The 22,123-nt window shown below is 41.1% G+C and overlaps 1 protein-coding gene across 9 annotated transcripts in view; it reads right to left on the reverse strand.

Moving 5' to 3' along the window:
- The window catches only part of CUX1 (cut like homeobox 1), a 374,189-nt gene that overhangs the window by 275,723 nt on the left and 76,343 nt on the right, over nt 1-22,123 (reverse strand). The gene's annotated exons all lie outside the window — the stretch shown is intronic.

Raw genomic sequence — 22,123 nt, forward strand, 5'->3', positions numbered from 1 at the left:
CTGGAATAAAAGCAAAATGACTTAATTCAGAGATATTGAGGGCAGCCATCTATTTCCTCTGAATTAATTATATTAAGTAAATTCTATCTCAAATGCTGGATTATCAAAAATTATAGTTTGAAAACTTGCATCTGCCAACTATCTAAGAAGAAATCTGTGTCTGCTGATGCTAACAGCCTTGCTACCACATTCTGTGCCAACTCCAGCATTTCAGTTGCCAAGAGAAAAAAACTAAATGGAAGGCTAGAATTGAGAGGACACACCATCCCTTTCCAGGAACAGTCACAACTGCCAGACCAAGCACAGCTGGAGAATACACTCTGCATCACTAGGGCTCAATACAGAAATTAATCCCAGATTTAATGAAGCCTGTTTCCTTGTTCCTTCAGGGGAAATGCAACTCCATCCAGAATCAAAAACCTAATTCTGAATTTTTATGCTGTCAGTGCCTCCAATCTACTGGTCCTCATCAGGTCCATTAAAGCCATGGTCCAAAATCCTCACCTAACTCTGATGACAGAGAAGAATAAAACTCCTTATCATCAGCATACAGGGGTAATCAAATCTAAACTTTCTAATAATGTCTCATAGCAGCTTTACATAGATATTAAAAAAACAAGGATGGCAGAATGGATCCCTGCGGGAATGAACAGAAATCCCCAAAGCTCAAGCTTGCAGTTGACCATGGAAATACAGTAGGATTATAACCACTTAGGGACAATGTCTTCCATACAGCCCTAGGTAACATGACATTGTGGTCAATGCTATCAAAAGCCACCAAGAGATCGAGGAGGACCAGCAGAGTTGTGGTCTCTCAGTCATTCCCTCAGAGCAGATAATCTGTCAGAATGACTAAGAAAGTTTCAGAGCCTAACTAACTCTGAAATCTGACTAGAATATGTCCAGACAATCCATCCCCTCAAAGAATAATACATAAAGCTGATCAGCTATCATCCTCTCCAGTGCAAGGAAGAGATATTTGCAATTCAGCAATAATTTTCAAGTATCTCCAGGTCCAGGAGGTCATCTTTAGGAGAAGGCCCATCACCATCATCACTTTACATCAGACAAGGATCCTCCTGCCCTGAATGAGATCTTGTCCATCACTGAACCACCCCATTAGTGCCCTTCTACTAGGTCAGGGGTCTTCAACCTTGGTCCCTTTAAGACTTGTGGACTTCAACTCCCAGAGTCCCTCAGCCAGCAAAGCTAACACCCAGTAAACAGGCTGATATAGATCTTCTTTACAGCATTTTTTGTTTACTGCAGAATTCAAGATCAAATATCCAACCCCAAAATACACACTAATTCTAAAACTATCAGCTTAGAATAGAGTTGTTTAACATTGCTACTTAAGAGGTGATCTTTCAAGCATGTGTCCTTATATTTGCAGCACTCTGTACTTTCTTTTAATAGCACTGATAAATTCAGAGTGCTCTAGGCACCTCTATCCTGTTTACAGTAGGGTGGGAAATTTTAGATGTTTATTATATTCAAAAAGGGATTTGCTTGAGGGCTGCAATGTTCTAGTGTGTACTTCAGACTGTCAAATAGGTCAAATTTTCACATACCTGATATAGTTACTAATTCATCATCATATTTTAGCCTCCCCTTAATGACTTCCCCTTACACCCTGCTGTCAACGAACTGGTTAGGAAGATTTTTTATTTGTTTGTTCAATATTGCAGGCAAAATGTTCCAAGACTTTTAAAGCTAGTTTACTGAGTCAAAATACTATTTAATCATATAAGTAAACTGTCCATTTACACCCTATATTCACGGACTATAGTCTCTCTTTAAAAAAGCTGTTCAATATTTTTCCCGTGATATAATCTTAAAAGATAAAAATGCTGTCAATAGTTGGATTTCCTAAATCGGAAACACTGGTTGTTCAGTACATTAATTCATTAGTTTATATCAATCGTCTTCTGCATTCAAGTTAAGTTACCAGAACTAACCGATTAGTAAGAAACAGAACTATAAAACAAATAGAAAGTAAAATGAAAAAATCAAACAAGTAATTCAACCATACAATAAAACCAAAGCATCTGAAGTATTAGCAGTAATTAAAAACCTGGGAAAACAAAAATGCTTTTGCATGTTGTCTAAATAAAAAACTAATTGAGAGTGACAACCTGGGGAAGATCCATTCCTGAAAAGCTTTTTATCTACCACATTTAAGTAGGATTAAAGATGCATGTAAGATCAATTAATATGTCTACATTAAATCCAATGATTTTATTATAGCCATAAGGGCAGACAAGAGTGACATAAAACATACGAAAACATCAATTTACATGTAATAAGTATAACTATAGGACATACTGTATAAAAAGCAGTAAGAATGAAAGGTAAAATATAAAAGTATAAAAAGAAAAATACTGTAGTGACAGGATAAAATAGCATAAAATGAAATTAAGTAGATGAAAATCAAAACCTTTAAGGACAAGTCATGTGAATAGCACATACTGAGGCACAAAACGGAGGAACCTGGGAAGATATTCTTGGGTTCTTATCAGATAAGAAGAGCAAAAAATAGAAGTTGAGCTCTCTGCCCAGAAATGTCTTGAGGATGGGATAGATGTGACTCATCCTGGAGTCTCTATAAAAGGAACAAAGGATCAAATGGCTCAAAGACTCTAGACTCACATGTGCACAGGCACTTCGGATATAAAGAGGACTGTTGAAGACAATGGGTCAAGCTTAATTAATGTAAAAGCCCTATAAAATTTCAATGTTGATAATAGATGATAAATTATAGGTTTGGGTTAGGTTAAATTGGAAGTCCATGTCCCCATATTCTTGTCTGAGTATATTTATAATGCAGAAGCTTCCCAGTGAAAAAAACCAGTAACTGGACTTTGTCAATAGCTTTCATTTCCTAAAAAAGAAGAAAATTAATTTTAACCTCCTAGGCCAGTGGTGACGAACCTTTTCGGCACCTAGTGCTGAAAAGGGAATACGTGCGCACACTCCTCTGGGTCGAAACTCAGAAGATGAGCTACACAGGGCGCATGTGCGCGCCTGAAAATGAACTTCTAGTTTCCGGGCCAGCTAGTCTTGCAAATTTCTGGCACGCATGTGCACATGGCTATCAGCTGGCCGGCGCACATGATCATGCAGGAAAACGGAAAACCAGCTCTTCCAGTTTCTGGCATTGCCACATGCACAAAGGCCAGCTGATCGTCGCGGGCATGTGCACGCCAGAAACCTGGAAGAGGAACGGGAGATGCCATGAGTGCCAGGTGACATGGCTATGTGTGTCACTTCAGGCACGTGTGCCATAGGTTCGTCATCACGGTCCTAGGCACAAACTGCCACCAGCTCCTTTGAGCAGGAGCCGTGAGTTTAAGAGGACTCCCAAATTGTGGACTGGGTTTGTCTGGGGCAGGGCCACCCTTTCCAGCACCAAAGATGGGATAGTCCTAGAATCAGTAGACCCCCGCAATTCAAAGCCACTCGGTCTTGCCAGGGTTTAGCAGAAGCCTGTTTTATCCCATCCTCAGCCCCTCCAGACACCAGGATAAGAGACTCACAATACCACTTAGTTTGCCTTGAGTTGAGATGTATAACTGGATATCATCACACAAGATATGACAGGTCTTATTCAGCCCCTCTACCATTAGACCAGCAAGAAAGATGTGCACTCTAAGACAGACAAGGTGTGGAACAACACTCCAAGATTTATAAGTACCACCTATTATAATATATCTAAACTGAACCTGGGTATACTTTAATCCACTCCAAGAATCACTCTGCATACTATAACAAGACAATGTCTCCACTTTGCACTGACTGCATTTATCCTCTATTTAAAATATTAATAAGCCTATTTTGAAGAAAGCTTTGCCATCATGTTGGTAATAATGAAACATCCACAGAAGTCAAAATCTTTAATAAACAAAGTGTTTCCAAGCTTGTTAAATTTAAGACGTGTGTGGATTTCGACTCTCCCAGAATTCCCCAGCCAGCAATGCCAAGTTTAAAAACACTAACATGGTAATTACCCAAGTTTCCTATAAACCTAGAGGTCAATGGAATAGTGTGGCTTCAGTGTACAGAAAGTTGTATGTGTCTTATTCATGATCACTCTTTTCCTTCACAGGCACTACTAAACTTAGTGCAAAATATGTATCTAGGGAGATTAACTGATTGAGAAGAAGAGTTTATTTAGGTAACTATTTGTAGTTAACAATGTCTTTGCCTAGATGTCTACTCCCCCATCTCAAGCCAGAATGATTTTGCTACTGACAATATTCAGGTTTCTTCTTATCCCTAGGCCAAACAGAAGGTTCCTGGAGTGTTGTAAAACTACCTCAGCATATTCACAGGAAGCGAAAGCATCCTTCCACTCAGTTAAGTATATGCCATCTATTTTAAGCGGTCTAAATGGGTGTTTACAACAGGAAGCACATCCAATCTTCTAATTGGTTTCAGAATCAACTAAATAAAGCTTTACTTTCTTTCCCCTTTTATTTTTAAAAGCATGATTATTTCTTCACAGGAATACTAAATATTCCAAACGCTGCAGGGGTGAGGTGGGGAAGCGAGACCACACACACACCAGAGATCTCCTTCTGCCCTGACGTGTGTGTGTGTGTGTGTGTGTGTGTGTGTGTGTGTGAGAGAGAGAGAGAGAGGGGGGGGGGGAGGGAGGGAGGGAGGGAGGGAGGGAGGAAGGGAGGGAGAGAGGGAGAACATGCGCATATTTTTTCCTCTGCAATTTATGCAAGACAAGGATTGTCGTAAATTTCAAACTCTTCAAATCATATAACAAATGTTCTCCTTTGGCTAAGCTAGCCATCTTCTACAAAGAGAATTCTTTGTAATTCTCAAAAAGAGGTATGTTTCAGGACGTGTACTCTCTTATTCAAATAGAATAATATATACAGGTTTGCACTTTCTTGGTATTTGTTGCAAGCTCCCTTTTTTGCCCCAAATTTCTGTTCATAAAGCTAGTATTCTATAATGGATGGGTGGATGGAGGATGTAGAGATCCAAGTTTAAGGCTCTTTTCCGCTACATAAATTCATTTCATAAGAAGTTAATCAGGGAAGACCACAGTTTAGTGGTGAAACCCATCTAACTGACTTAGAAGTAGCCTCCATTATATCTGTTGGTAAAGAAGTCCTGGAGAGCCACTGCTATTTTCCTATAGTTTCCTATATTCCTACTACTGGGCTTTTCCATTTCTCCTTCAGGAGACCTTCTGAACTATACCATGGTAGAAAGGACTTTTTGAGGGGAAAATGAACTGAAATTGTCTGACAATCTGTAGTCATAAACCTAAACAAATAATTAACCAATTCATAAAACTCATGCATCTCTAAATCATCAATTCAATAATGTCCATCACAGATAATTCCAAATTTGAGTAGGATAGGGTAGAAAACAAAATGTCTACTGTTCAGAAACAGAAAGGGATTCATTGGCGTGTAGATCGATGTTTAAAATGGAATACTGGAATTATCCCGGTGGCTCAGGGGCTAGGACATTGAGCTTGTGGATCGAAAGGCCGGCAGCTCAGCGGTTCGAATCCCTAGTGCTGCCATATAACGGGGTGAGTTCCCGTTACTTGTCCCAGCTTCTGCCAACCTAGCAGTTTCAAAAGCAAGTAAAAATGCAAGTAGAAAAAATAGGAACCACCTTGGTAGGAAGGTAACAGCATTCCATGCGCCTCTGGTGTTGAGTCATGCCGGCCACATGACCACCGAGACGTCTTCGGACAGCGCTGGCTCTTCGGCTTTGAAACGGAGATGAGCACCGCCCTCTAGAGTCGGCAACGACTAGCACATATGTGCAAGGGGAACCTTTACTTTTTATATTTACTAGAGCACTCCAAAAGGTGCTTCATTTCACTCATTTCCAATAGAGAAAGTTAAAATATTGTCTATTCCACCTTCCCCAAAGACTCAAGGCTGATTACAACGTAACATTTTAGCTATGACATGGCATTACAGCAACTCCCACATTTCTCCAAAGATATGCATAAATAGGCAACACACATACTTTTTTGAAGACCTCTTTTCTTAGGAAACCTCAAGACCAGGAAAACAGTATTTTATTTATCTATTTTATTTCTTGGTTAAAACTGTTTGCCGCCTGCCTTGCCACAAAGTGACTGGGCATCACATTACAATTGCAATAAATACAGGTTGCAACTAAAGATGGGGTGGAAAGAATATAAGGGGAGGAGTGGAAACTGATGTTACTCCATCAACCAACTCTAGTTATCTGTAAGCCAACTGGCAAAGTCAAGTCTTCAGGCTCTTATGGAAAGTCAGGAAGGCAACATGGGCTTATCAGGAGGCAAGATGTTCCAAAGGGACAAGGAAGCGAAGGCTTTTCTCGTGGATACCCCCCCCCAAACCAGAATCCCTTGACTGACGGGACCCACAACATCACTCCTCTGCCAGCACAGGTGGGGCTGGCCTGTCCCATAAGGGTGAGACCAGGGGTGAAATCCTCCCGGTTTGGACTGGATCGCCCAATCCGGTAGCGATGGCGGGTGGTGGTTCGGAGAACTGGTAGCCAAAATACCTGCCTCTCCCCAATGCCCAGCTGGGCCGCGTGATCATCAGAGTTATTTTTTTTTTACTTTTAAAAGCATTTTTTCTTCGGCCGAAAAAATGCTTTTAAAAGTTTTTAAAAAAAGCCTCTGATGATTGCGTGGCTCAGCTGGGATCGTCAGAGGCTTTTAAAACCTCTTCAGACGAAGAGGTTTTAGAAAAAATGCTTTTAAAAGTAAAAAAAATGGACACGCCCACCCAATCACATTCTCCCCCACCAAGCCACGCCCACAGAAACGGTAGCAACAAATTTTACATTTCACCCCTGGGTGAGACAGTTCCTCCAGGAATCTGGACCCATGCCATGCAGGGTTTTATAACCAATACCTTGAATTGCATCCAGAAGCAAACCCGGCAGCCAGGGGTCACTCTGGGGCCCCCAAAGACAACCCGTGGTGCTGCTGCACTCTGCACCAATTGGAGCTTCCCGATGCTCTTCAAGGATAGCTCCACATGGAGCACAATATAGAATTGTTACCTCTGGTGATGTTGCTCCAAAGCTTCAGGGAAATGTGAGGTACTCTTCCCTGATATGGAGGCTACATAATGCATACAATCAAGGAAATATGCAGTGTGCTTTGATATTGCTGTTAGCAAATGGGTAAGTTTATAACATTAGCGTTTGTTCCTGCCTACTCAAGAAAATGAGGTGGAAATGCACAATTCTTCTGAACTAAAGACTGCATTTGCAGGACAAGGCAAGTGGGCAGCCTGCTGGCTTTGAGAGAAAATCTCAAGAAGCAAATCTATTCTACATTTAATCTCAACAATATTAAAGAGAACTAAAAAGCAAACAAACAAACCCTAAATCATCAGAAATAAATAAAACAACGTCCAGGTAATCTTTGACTTACAACCATTCATTTAGTGGCTGTCCGAAGTTACAACAGCACTGAAAAAAGTGACTTATGACCATTTTTCACACTTATAACCATTGCAGAATACCCACGGTCATGTGATCAAATTTCAGATGCTTGACAACTGATTCATATCTATGATGGTTGCAGTGTCTCAAGGTCACGTGATCAACTTTTGCGACCTTCTCGCAAGCGAAGTCAATGGGAAAGCCAGATTCACTTAACAACCATATTACTAACTTAACAACTGCAGTGATTCATTTAACAAGTATGGCAAGAAAGGTCCTATAATGGGGCAAAACTGGACTTAACTGTTTCGGCTAGCAAGAGAAATTTTGGGCTCAATTGTGGTCACAAGTCAAGGACTACCTATTTTTGTTTTTTAATCAGAAAAAGGCCTTTCTCAATTTTTGTGATTATTCCTCTCCACGATCCATATTTCAGTATTCCATAAAGATTTCCCAAAGACAGAAAAAATAAATGGCAGTACTAGCCTCCCTGCTAGGCCTCAATTATAGAATGCACATTTATACGCTTCCACCCAAAACCTGTGAAGAATCAGCAAGCTAAACACTTGTTAGCCATGATATTAACTCATTTTCTAAAAAGTAAGGAATCTACCTACCCAACCATATTTCCAGTTCATATGGTTAAGCAGGAGATGTGTTTCTTCTTCTTCTTTTTTAAAGATCATTCAGTATATCTGTGGATAATAGTTTGGCATCTGCTAAGCTCATGCAAACTATTTTAAATTTATACAATTGCTTCTGACAAAGACACAAATTTGCTCCAGGCCGTGACTAGAAAATTGGATGATTTCTTCTCATCGCTGAGGCTATGTAGCCTATGCAAGAAGTATACAGAAAAATCAGCTGCATGTTTTGGGTAGAGAGACCAGATGTTCAGGCCCAGCAATAAATTCAGTTTTAACCAGGGCTGCGTAAATTCTTCACTGCCACAAAATACAGGTCTTGTTTTAAATGTCTTCAGGTTTAACAAAATACTGAAGTAATGATACGACTTAATTTAAGTTATTTATTGTTGAAAATGGTCTGTGCACAAGCATTTCTGCAAAAGAAAACAGAAATCAAATGATTTTTTGCGATTAGTAAAAATACATATACATTTTTCCACACCTAATTATGGTCAAGAACAAAAGCACCGTATTTTTTAAAAGCCCCTTAATCCCTGGAACGATGCTTGCCAACTAAAACACCTATTATGAATTTATTAAAGGCCTATGCAAACATAAATTATGGAGCCAGACATTTTAAAAGGGGGAAAGTGATTTATTGTCACTCTGGAGACATAGAAGGATAGCAGTGCAATTTTATTTTTCCATATATTCAACACTAAAAATGTGTTAATTCAAAAAGAATTCCACATTTAAAAAATTTGTTTCTCTACTTCTCCCATACATTTTAATTTGATTGTAAATCGTTCTCAAGGGGCAGGTGTCATATAATGCAGAAATGGGGTCATTTGGGGTGGAGTCTCTGAGTATAATCTCTGGTGTAGATGGTGGTTTTCTGCTTGCTTTAAACACTTTACTTTTTAATGTCCCACTACATTCTGTTTTATTTTTCCAGCAATGTGATTGTCCTTCTGGATACTACTAACAACTCATTATTGTAAGCCCTCTTAGTCAAACTACTATCTTAGGACATAATAAAATTTCTGAGTGTTCCACACTCAGATCTTACGTTTCTGCCACGCAAATGAATTCATCAAATCCTTTTTTATCTGCAAATACATACATTAATTCATAGTTCCCTATAACATCCAGCATGGAGAATCTCCAACCCATGAAAAATTCAAAGCCCTGTTTCTTCTATCAGGCCCAGCAACAAGAGAGAAGAGAAGGGCTTACTTTTCAGCTATACGGCTGGTCCTCAACTTACAACTACAGTTAAGTCCAAAACTTCCACCACTAAATGAAGGGGAAATTAAGTGAGTTGTATGAGATTTTTCAATTTTATTTTTTTTTGCCACGGTTATTAAGCAAATCACATGATTGTTTAGTAAAGATGGCTTCCCCCATTGACTCTCTTGTCATCAGACTCCAGGGAAGGCTGGTGATCGCAGGATGCTGTGACTATGGGTCATGTGACTGTGAGTACGCCACAACAGCTGTAAGTGCAAAGACCATTGTAAATCACTTTTTTCAGCACTATAACTCTGATTGTTAAACCAATAGTCTTAAGTTGAGATCCACCTGTATATACCTATAATGTCATCCTTTTCTCTTGGAATGCCAAGCAAGGAAATTACCCCCCCACCCCCCACCCTAATCTGCATGGGTCAAAATTGATGTGACCGGGAAAGATGTATCCAAAAATAGGGATGTGTATGAAAACGGGTGGCAGTGCATACATTGCTTTGTTCGCAGTCCTGGAGGTAATGTCTTCTTCTAGATGGAGATGATCAGAAGTTACATATCACATGCTGTACTTAAGAGGCTGTTCATCTCTTTCAAGTGTGAAATGGTCACTGACCCAAAGATTAGATACAGAAGAGAATCACTTTACCTTGATGTTCATTCCTCCCTACCCCACCCCAATCTCTTAGCAGCAAGAGTGCAAAATAATGTTTCTGCATCCCAACAGTCTTAGGGTACCATGAAATTAAATGTGTGAATATGGGCTCTTGTACTAATTTCTGTAATGAAAAATTGAAATATAAATAAAATCTGATACGAATAAGCACTTTCTGACTAAAGTTAATTGAATAATGGCCAGAACTAGAAGATAGTTCTTAGAGGTATGAAACAACTTATACTGTGTATTTGTTAAAAATTCTGGTAACTGTAGTTCTGGAGGCTGCAACCTTAAGCACTAAAAGAGCCATTTGGACCTGTTTCCCACAGAAAAGAAAACACTGGGAGCCACAAAACCTGGGTAGGCGTGGCCAACTCAATGTCACTTCCACCAGTCACATGACTCCACCCCCCACATGCCTACCCAGCTGGTCATTAGGGCAGAGAACCAGTTGTTAAAAAACACCAGGAACCACAAGACCCTTTTGATATATATCTCTCTCCCCTCCCTCCCCCACTCTCTCCCTTTCTCTCTGCATCTCCCTATGTCTCTCTTACCCATCCACCCCCGTATTTCTCTGTCTCTACCCTGGCCGCTCTTCCATCCCCTGCCGTCGCCCTTAGCTTCTTAGGCCAGGCGAGTAGTGACTGGGAGGGGAGGGCAAGGGGCGGGGCCAGCCAGTGATGGGATCAGGGAGCCACAGCAGAGGGCCCAAAAAGCTGCATGTGGCTCTGGAGCTGCAGGTTGCTGACCCCTGCTGTAATCTAATACCTCTGGACAGTACCAATTTTGGGATAGACTATTTTATGTAATTCATATATAAATTATAAGAATTTTTTTTTATTTTCACATTTGTGAGCCACCCATCTCCTTCAAAGAGGACCTCTGGATGGTGTATAATAACATGTTAGAATATAAAAATAATTATTTTCTCTCTTAAAAAGTATGATAAGAATTCTAACTCCAAAGTCATTTCCAATGCTATCACATTGAGCAAAAACAAATCTATACTGCATTCAAGATCCAATCTGGGTTGGTCACCATCTTCCGAGCTCTGAAGATGAAACCTCTGGTCCCAGTGACTGACCCAGATTGGATCTTGCAACATTATCCTGGGACACATATATTTGCCTTCATATTGCATTCAGTTCAATACTTCAACTGAATATTTTTTAAAATGTATTTTTAAACCCAATATTCTAGTTTGAGGGGAAAAACTATATGAAACAAGGCAAAAAGCCTACATAGTAAAAAAAAAAAGTGCTTTGAATAAAGATATGCTATGACACACACAAAAAAGAACTTGCACACAAAACTAAATTTAAGCTATTATATAAATTTACTAGAAATGTCTTAGGTAGTTCTAAGCTTATGAGAATGAGATCATGAGCTTTCTGGGGAAGGGGAAAAAAACCATAAAGAATTTCTCCATGGTTCAAAATTTCCAATTCCTTAGGAGATAGTTGGGTGTTAACAGTGGGCCATCAGAATTCTGTAAACATTAAGAAGTTGGTTTCTTCAAGAGCTCTTTTTTTTTGGTCTTTTATCAACTCACAGGGTTTTTCCCCCCAGATTATTTAGAAGCTGCTTGTGGTCAAAATGCATTTACTGCCTGATTTTTCTCCATGATTTACCTTAGATTACAGCTGGATTTGACAATCAACATCAAGGAAAGATATGATTGATAGTTTATTAAAAGACTGCCCTATGCTTTGGAGTTTTATCCACAAAACATATTTCAAGGCCAGAAAGAAGAGCAACAATGAAACCAACAAAACTTTTAAGGCTACCGATTAGGGTGGATAAAAATCGATGTTTTTGGGTTTTTTTAAGAAACGCAAAATTGGATTTTTTTATTTAAACTAGATTTTTTTATCAAATTTATTTTAATAAAATGCTTTTGGAATAAAAATCTATCTAAAATAATTTTCTATTTAAGATACATTAATAATTCAACATGAAATGGAGCTTAGTTATGACGCATGAGGCTGTATATTCTGCAATACTGGGACTGTCGGTGAGTCAACAGCGGGTCAGAGGAGGAGCTGCTGCGGGACAGAGATGACAGTTGCTCTTTAAAAATTATAATTTAAATCAAGCCTTTTTACTAGTGAGTTAAATTATGATTTAAATAATGATTTAAATCAACTTGATTTCAATCATATCCACCCTGCTACTTATAGAACTACTTGCTAGTATTGTCAGAGAAGGAACCAAATTTATGCCAGCTGCACCTGTCAGCTAGGCATGGTATAGATGATATTAACCACTATAGCAATGACTAATTTATTTGGGCTTCTGAAGCATTTTTAGAGCGAACAATACGGTAGACAATCCCAGCCCCAATTATATAATGTTCTACACTTCAATGTTTTGGTCAAAATGGTGGAGTAGCAATTACAGCCTCTCTCTGGTCTTTAACTGAAGACTAATTGCGTAGTGGAAATTCAATAAACAAGCCTCCTTTATATTGCCAATAATTCTGGGACATTTCAGCTAAGCTAAGGAAGTATGGGGGAAAGATAGTCAAACTACCCATCCCTAGAAGAGGCAGATTAAGAGACATAATAAGAACAGCCACTCACACAGATCATAGTGACAGCTTTCCCTGGAGGTAGGTCATTGAACTCTCAGGAGAACTGTTTATTATTTAAAACTTCTCAGAAAGCCAGGTCTAAAAGTAAGTACTGCATACTGAGAAAAATTCAACTCTGTTTCCACTTCTGGTACTGTACTCCAAAGAAATAAAAACACAAGAAAAAAATGTAGCTTCTTGGTCCTTATTAAGCCTCCAAATTCTCATTTCTGATGTTTTCAATAGCAGACAGAACAAAGCACCTTATTGTTATTTACAAATGCATTTCTCTTAATCACATCTCTATGGCCGATTTCAGCTTTTCAGAATGCCTACGTGGACTCTAAATTATCAGGATCAACTACATTTTCAAAATTAATAAAGAATGCTTAGATGCAGGAACTGCACAGCTGGGAAAGCAAAATGCCTTATTTTAATTAAAGCTACACACACAAACACTTTTTTAGATTTCTGGCAGCTTAATCCTGTAAAGGCCAGAACACTCAGTAATTAACTATTATATTAAAGCTGCTATCTGCAGACAATTCAAATGCAGGCTATCATCATTATGTAACAGGGCCTACTGTACCGTCTTAGCAAGGCCTTGTTTAGAAATACCATCTTTCGTCAGTTATACTGAAAGACTAACAGCAAGGCAACTCATAAAATTTCCCTTAAAAATTGGCAATTTATTTACAATGGGACAAAGATTTGCCAAAGAATCTATTACAGCAAGGCTGTTTTTTGAACTTCTAAAGAAAGGTGGCATTTCCCTAACAAGGATGTAAATGAGAGCCTGCGGAAAGGTAATCGAAATTCTATGTCAGGTTTCGTGAAAACTCAAAAGTGAACGAATATTTTGCCAGTGCCAAAGCCATTATTTGGCTTTTGACTTGAGTCAGATTTAGACACAAAGAACTGGACATTTCCTGCCTATCCAGACTTCCCTTTTCCTTACACATGTGACTCATCATGCTAATATAAGCAGCAAGTTTTAGAATACATGTTTGTGTTAACTGGGGTTTGCCAAACTGTATGTCAAGGTTCCAAGCAACACCCCCAACCAAATAAGATTCGGAGGCCAGAAGTTCCTCAAAGTTCCATTTTATTAGAGATGTCATATTGGCACATCTGGGAAAACCAGAATCTGAAAGCTTCCAGGTCTTTCCCACCCAAAGGAAAGTTCAAGTCCCTTCCCTCTGGACCCACATGTCCATCCCATGGTCCAATCCCAACTGGAGATGCCTCCCAGTCACACCATTCCAGGTGCAGGCTGGATGTCCTTGACTCTTAGAGAAAAGAATGTTATTATGGCTAGATATCCCTGCTACTCCATGCAATCCCTCCTCCCAGTTTCCCATAGCACTAAGTGTGGCAGCTCTGAAGATCAAAGAACAAAATGGCCTCCAGGGCTGACACTATATTAAAGGAGAACAAAACACTTTAACTAATGTGATCTATTTGCTTTCTTAACGAGGAACCCAAAGTAAAGTGAATTTGAGTAGCAATGTCCTCTTTTAGACAATAAATTTATTATTTAATAAATTAAATTTTAGCCAATAAAATTATTATTTTAGAGGGATTTTTTGCACTATTAAGATGCACTGGACTATAAGACGCACATTAGTTTTAAAGGAGGAAAACAAGAGAAAAAAATCTGCCTCTGCCTCCCAGCATCCATCCGGTATTTATCTGGCTAGCGTCCTTGCAGCAAACAGCCTGGTCAGCTTCAGCACGTTATCGCAGCCCCAGCACGTGGCTCATCAGGGCTCCGCTCCATTGTGCCCACCACCAGTCAACTGACCTGAGCTGCTGCTGCCACCAAGGAACATTGGAGCCTTTGCTGCCGAGCAGCTGACTGGCAGTTGGATCAGCCTCCCAGAATACAGCTGATTGCTGTTCTAGGCAGCAGGGATCGCTGCCACCACCTATCGCCATCGTTCACCATTGCCGCTGTCAATCACAACCACCACTGCCTATAGCTACCACTCATCACCACCATTCGCCATCGCTGCTGTCAATCATTACTGCTGCTGCCTATCACTGCTGCCTATCGCTCCTGACATGCGACAGCGTCAATTGGAGGCGACAAACCTCTCCACCAAGAACAGCTGATTGGCGGTATTCCGGGAGGCCGATCTAACCGCTGACCGGCATTCCCTGGCGGGAGTGATCAGCACCAGCGGTAACAGGTAGCAGTGAATGCCACCGCTGCACCAACCCCCTCCCCCCCCCGCAATATTCACTCTATAAGATGCACAGACATTTTCACCCACTTTTTGGGGGGGAGTGTAACTTATAGTGCGAAAAATATGGTAGTTAGTTTAGGAAATACTGGGGACCTATTACACTCCAGTTTGCTCTTATCCAGGGACATGTTACTATACCCAAGTTATTCATATTACAAAACTCAAAGTGAAACAAGCACTCTAGTAGTTGAGGCAATTCTAACATAAAATTTACAAATGATTATTTTAAATGTTCCAAATATCTAATGAAGCATTAGCTTAGGTACCCTTTACATACTGTACATCAACTAAAAACATTTAACAAATCTAGGATGCAAGTTTCAGTGCTGCGTTTGACAAGGTCTATTAAAATTGCGGCGATTCAGATGGGGCGTCTGAGGGTGGTCTTGTTGACATTATTTGGGATGAGTTTGACCCTGTGGCTCCCGAGGACATGGACAGGTTGCTGGGTAGGTTGAATGCCACCACGTGTTTACTGGACCCGTGCCCCTCCTGGTTGGTACTGGCCACTCAGGAGGTGACACGAGGCTGGCTCCAGGCGATTACGAGCGCTTCTTTGTTGGAGGAAGTCTTTCCGGCCGCTTTGAAAGAGGCGGTGGTGAGGCCCCTCCTCAAGAAGCCTTCCCTGGACCCGGCTGTTTTAGGTAATTATTGTCCGGTCTCCAACCTTCGCTTCGCGGCGAAGGTTGTAGAGAGTATGGTGGCCTATCAGTTTCCCCTACACCTGGATGAAACTGTCTATCTAGACCCGTTCCAGTCCAGTTTCCGGCCCGGTTACAGCACTGAGGCGGCTTTGGTCGCGTTGGTGGATGATCTCTGGAGGGCCAGGGATAGGGGTTGTTCCTCTGCCCTGGTCCTATTAGATCTCTCAGCGGCTTTTGATACCATCGACCATGGTATCCTGCTGCGCCGGTTGGAGGGATTGGGAGTGGGAGGCACCGCTTATCGGTGGTTCTCCTCCTATCTCTCCGATCGGTCGCAGACGGTGTTGACAGGGGGGCAGAGGTCGGCCCCGAGGCGCCTCACTTGTGGGGTGCCGCAGGGGTCGATTCTCTCGCCCCTTCTGTTCAACATCTATATGAAGCCGTTGGGTGAGATCATCAGTGGCTTCGGTGTGAGGTACCAGCTGTACGCTGATGACACCCAGCTGTACTTTTCCACACCGGGCCACCCCAACGAAGCTATCGAAGTGCTGTCCCAGTGTTTAGAGGCCGTACGGGTCTGGATGGGGAGAAACAGGCTCAAGCTCAATCCCTCCAAGACAGAGTGGCTGTGGATGCCGGCATCCCGGTACAGTCAGCTGAGTCCGCGGCTGACTGTTGGGGGCGAGTCATTGGCCCCGATGGAGAGGGTGCGCAACTTGGGCGTCCTCCTGGATGAACGGCTGTCTTTTGAAGATCATTTGACGGCCGTCTCCAGCAGAGCTTTTTACCGGGTTCGCCTGGTTCGCCAGTTGCGCCCCTTTCTAGACCGGGATGCCCTATGCACGGTCACTCACGCCCTCGTGACGTCTCGTCTGGATTACTGCAATGCTATCTACATGGGGCTCCCCTTGAGGGGCATCCGGAGGCTTCAGTTAGTTCAGAATGCGGCTGCGCGGGTGATAGAGGGAGCCCCTCGTGGCTCCCATGTGACACCTCTCCTGCGCAGACTGCACTGGCTTCCTGTGGCCTTCCGGGTGCGCTTCAAGGTCTTGGTAACTACCTTTAAAGCGCTCCATGGCATAGGGCCGGGCTATTTACGGGACCGCCTGCTGCGACCGAATACCTCTCACCGACCCGTGCGCTCTCACAGAGAGGGACTCCTCAGGGTGCCATCAGCTAGGCAGTGCCGTCTGGCGACACCCAGGGGAAGGGCCTTCTCTGTGGGGGCTCCCACCCTCTGGAACGAACTCCCCCCAGGACTTCGTCAACTTCCGGACCTCCGAACCTTCCGTCGCGAGCTTAAAACACATCTATTCATCTGCGCAGGACTGGATTAGATTTTAAATTTTATATTGGTTTTAATGGGTTTTATTATTTATATTGTTTTTTAAAAAATTGGGCCATGTAGAATAAGCTTTTTAACTGTTATTTTATTTTGTATTTATATGTACCTTTTTTATTTGCCTGTGAACCGCCCTGAGTCCCTAGGGAGATAGGGCGGTATACAAATATGATAAATAAATAAATAAATAAAATAAATAAAATAAAGAAACCAGGGGATACTTATGGTAGCAATCATTATCTCACTTCAGGGTTAAATTATTGAAGGAGGTGGCTTCTGGCTTCTACAACATTATAGCTACATTAGTCCTTGAACAGAATAGGGTACCAGATATTTTCCAAAATAAGTGGTGGTGGGGGGACCTGGAGGGCAAGGATAAGCAGAAGAAAATGTAAAGGCACAGAAACCATTCTTTTCCCTCAATGGTATCAATGCCCACATCAATGGTATCAATGGTATCCTTCAATGGTATCAATGTCCGATTTTCATATCATACGTGTAATGCTTATGTGCTGGAGCATTGTCCCAATTACAAACCCAGAAGTGGCTAGTATTGCTGCTTCTCTTCCCAAAGGTACATCAAACTCCTTATACGGCTGGTAAGATTACATGCCAGAAGATATGACAGGAATTTAGTAGGAGTACTACCTAGAGAATCTGCCTAATGGACTCCTCTATTTTTCTTATCTCTTAAGCAGTTTAACACCCTAGTCTACAAACACAATTCAGGGCCATAACTGCTACTGACAGTTGAGTAAGGTAGAGGCTCTGCTCTAGGGTTCTTCTAAATACCAATTACTTTCAACAGATTTTAAGATGGTTCTTTGGCATCTTGATCAGCAACAGGCAGGAAGCTAGGAGCCGAGAGACACTTAATTTCTAACCTATGGGCAAAATCCATACCAAAAAAAAAGGAAAATAATTCAAAAGACCTCAAATGATAGATGCCTGCTGCATAGAGAATCTCAAGGAAGCTGAAGACACACACATTTTCACTGCTACCCACAGAAAAATAGGTCCCAGCCCCTAACAGGGGTGTGCATGACTAACCTGATGACGTGATTAAATTAAGAAATTTAACATTTAACTATAGCATTGTACATTGTATAAAATAATATTAAGAAAAGTAGACGCTTCAAAATGATCTCTTGTACTCCATGGGCATTTCGTAACTTTTCTATTTAGAATTTCAGACAGACTTAACTATCTTTTAAAATAGCAATGTCCGCAATATTCTTTTAAAAAATACTTTAATCTGTTTGCTCTAAAGCTGGAGATATTGCCAAAGTACAAGTGATTTTATTAAACATTTGGCATATTTGCACGCACCAGAAAACAAAACTATGTCATCAGTGGCCATGTTCACTAAGATCACCCATATGTAGCTCACTTTCTAACAGAACCGGAATAAACAAAAAACACTTTTCTTTTTTTCTTTCTTTCCATCTATCTGGTGATTTTTTCTTCTTGGGGATGAGGGGGAATAATATTGTTATATTACTCCATTAAAAATGTGTTATAATTACATATTGACTTTGCCAGGATAGAAGTAAAAAAAATGAAAAGCTGCTCTCTAAAACCTCTGTCTGCCAATCTGAGCAGGCAATATCATTCTGTCATCTTAAATCTTTAAATCTTAAATTTATTCAATGAGCTCCAGCCATCCTCACCATTACACTCTGTGTAATATAAATAATTAAAACAATTAAACACTCATCAATACTTTGCTCTGGTACTACTTCTATTTTTAGAGAACCTTCCATGTCTTACTTTATTTTACTCCTTTTCTTTTTGCACTTTTTTAGAATGTTAAAGATATGAGTATATTTTTAATATACATTTCTCTAAGGAGGAGGATACGGAGCTGTTAAATATAGGTAAGTCCTCCCCAAATACAGTTCATTCAATGTATGGATTAAATTTTAATAGAAATTATTAAAAGTTCTCTGCAGGACTGGCAGTTATTGTGGCAACAAGAGGCCAAACCAGTGGTTCCCAACCTTTTCTTGTTTGAGGCACAACCTTTTCTTGTTTGAGGCACCCTTGGAAAGCCTTTCAAAAGTTCCCGGCACCCTTATAAGGAAATAGATATTTAAAATCTCAGCTCGAACTACATTTTCAAGCAAACTGTAGTTGTTTTAAACCATTCCCATTTCTTTATTTTAATTTTTAGTTCCTAAATGAATCCATCATATCACCAACATAAATGGAAACATTTTCATTGGTGTATGTGATTGTATGTGTATAGACACACACACACACAAAGTTTGAATTTATATGACCATAAATTTAAATTATATAGTGTAATCTTTCGCAACTGCCCGTCACATTCGTCATATGGCTAGTCAGATGATAGCCATATCTATCAATTTAAATAAGCAAATAAATAAATGACAAAAGTCATGAAGCCAAAAATGTGAATTTCAGAAGTTGACAAGATTTTTTTTTTTTTTGGAAAGATGATCAAATGAAAAGCACAAGATTTACAATGAGCTGGATTCTAGATAACCTTAAAAGGGAGGCAGGGATGGGAAGTAGCTTTTTAAAATTTTATTTTAGGCCTTCTGAATCATAACACCATCAGCCTGTCCCAAGAACAATAGATAAATGGCTGTGAAGCCATGACATATTAAGCATGAAAAACTAAACTGAAACTCTCCAAAAAGAAGCTTGTGTGGATGTGCTGTATTTGTATGGGAGTGTTACTAAAGAAGAGATCTAAATAGCTCAAACATTTCTACAGACTTATGTCAAAAGTTAGCTCCCACAACAGGCAAATCAAACGATGATATTATACTGGAATTTCTAAAAAATGGCAATTTTTAAATATTATTTAAACAAGTACATGTTATTTTTCTTCCATTCTTCTTACAAACGCCAGATTCCTAATATAATGCTCCATAATTTGTCTGCAAAACTTTCCCCGGCTCTTGCAGGGCTCCATGTCCCAGCTGATCTTTTAAAAACATTAATACTCAAAGCAAAGTTTTATGTTTTATATTATTTTTGTTGTTTTTATCTCTGGTTGTTTTTACTAGTTGTTTTAATCTGTTTTCATTGTGAGATGGCTGAAATCAAGTATATGAGATAGTTAGCCTACATACACATACTTATATAAATAAATAAAATGCCAGCAACAATCTTTCCATCAACAAAAGGCCAGTGTTAACAATCACTTTCATTCTCAAAAATGCTTCTGATCCACAAAGATGCAGTGCTTCCCCTAGAGCCATGATGGCGAACCTATGGCATGCATGCCACAAGTGGCACGTGGAGCCATATTGGTAGGCACGTGAGCATTGCCCTAGCTCAGCTCCAGCCCTCATGCATGCGCTGGCCAGCTGATTTTCGGGCCTTTGGAAAGTCGGGAAAAAGGCTATTTCTGGTCTCCAGAGAGCCTTGAAGAAGAAAGTCCAGAGACTTTCTAGGAGCTTGGGGAGGGCGAAAATGGCCTTCCCCATCCCCCCCCCCCAGAGGCCGGAAATGGCCCATTTGCCGACTTCAGGTGGGACCAGAATGGGCTGTTTCCAGAGGGTATCCGGGTGGGGAGCCATTTTCACCCTCCCTAGGCTCCAAGAAAGCCTCTGGAGTCTGGAAAAGGCGAAAAATGGCCCTTCCTGTCCCCACCGTGCCATCACATATCTAAAGTGGGGGGAAAGCATGCATGTGCAGGGGGTGGGGCGCATTGAATTATGACACTCCACGCTCCCCCGCTTTTGGCACACAACAGCAAAAAGGTTTGCCATCACTGCCCTAGAAGCATGTCTGACAAACATCTGTCTCATACAAACAAGAATTAACCGGTTTACTGAGGGCAAGCTATGCACTTGAGCGAAACCCATTATTTTGAAGCATTCGATTCCAGAATCTGTATCAAATCCCAGAATACACATCTGCAATCAAACATTCTCCACTGTGTCAGGGAGAGAGTCCAATGGAATGGGTTTTCGCTCCTCACTTCCTCTTGAGGCCAGTCAATCATTTCCTGGCCACACCTCCTTCATCTACGCATGTCCCAGTTTTGACTCAGCCTTCGAGAGAGCGGATGTATGAGCAAAGTGCTGGAGAGAAAAAAGAAAAGCATTCCATTGGAATGAAATGAAATGAAAACATTGAAACTGAAAGATCAGCTCGGGGATATTAGATGGCCATCAGAGGCCCAACAAAGTGGTGACTTTGGGTTTCATCTACCCAGGCCGGCCCGTAAAGGGGCAGTGACTCCATTCCCCGGAGCGCAGAAAACTCCACAGCAACTCCAATTCCGGAGCACAGAGAACCCCGTGGCTGACTTCCCGGCTTATCCCAGCACAGTAGCCAACTCCCTCCCCCGCCACAGCAAGGACAGCAGCAGCAGTTTCGAGTCACCAGCAACTCCACCTGCAAGGGGGAGGGGGTTCCCGACGGCGAGGTGCAGGGACTTAAGGCTGACTTCCCAGCTTAGCCCAGCATAGCAGACACGTCGCCATTCCACACTGCGGGCAGGAGCTCACAATATACGAAGCAGAGGGGAGCAATTGCATCTGCAGGAGCAGAACATTTTGCCAGATAAGCTGATCTTTTAGCATGTGAAGATGTCTTATATCAAATCAAAACATCTAGTCTAGAGCAAGCAAATCCAAAGAACAGTAACTCTCAAAAGAATCCCTGTAGTCACTGAAAAAAGTGGTTCTTGAACATTCTTTGCACTTACAAATATCACAGCATTCCCACAGTCAAGTGTTCCAAAATCGGGCACTTGGCGCCCAGCATGTATTTAAGATGGCTGCAGTGTCATGTGATTGCCATTTGTGACTTTCCCGACTGTCTTCTGATAAGCAAAATCAACAGGGGAAGCCGGATTTGGTTAACAACTGCAGTGATTCACTTAACAATAGCAAAAAAAAAAAAAAGGTTGTAAAATCATGTATGACTCACTTAACAATCCCCTTGCTTAGCAACAGAAATTCTGGTCACAATTGTGGTTGTAAGCTGAGAACTACCTATAAAGTATTTCCAGTCCTCATTGCTATAGACTCCCTTAAGTGAAAACGGGGAAAGAAGGAAGAAACTTACACTACCAAATTATTGATCTCACAGCTTAACAGTGCTCATGTGGGCACATGTGAGTGAGAGGGAGGGACGGAGAGAGAGACAGAGCTCACACAGAGGAACATATATTCACTAGCCATAAAACAATGCTATCCTATTTCATGCTATTAAGAAGATGAAAGTTAGTTAGTTTCCCCATGGTGCTTTTCCTGGTACAGTTCTTGCAGGTCACAGTTCTTTATCAATATTCACTCATTGATATCTTGTGTTGGGCACAGGATCTGAGAAGTAGCTAATTATTCTAGACTTCCACTGCATTAAA

This window comes from Ahaetulla prasina, chromosome 1 (genome assembly GCF_028640845.1).
Source record: "Ahaetulla prasina isolate Xishuangbanna chromosome 1, ASM2864084v1, whole genome shotgun sequence".
In the NCBI taxonomy this organism is placed as follows: domain Eukaryota; kingdom Metazoa; phylum Chordata; class Lepidosauria; order Squamata; family Colubridae; genus Ahaetulla; species Ahaetulla prasina.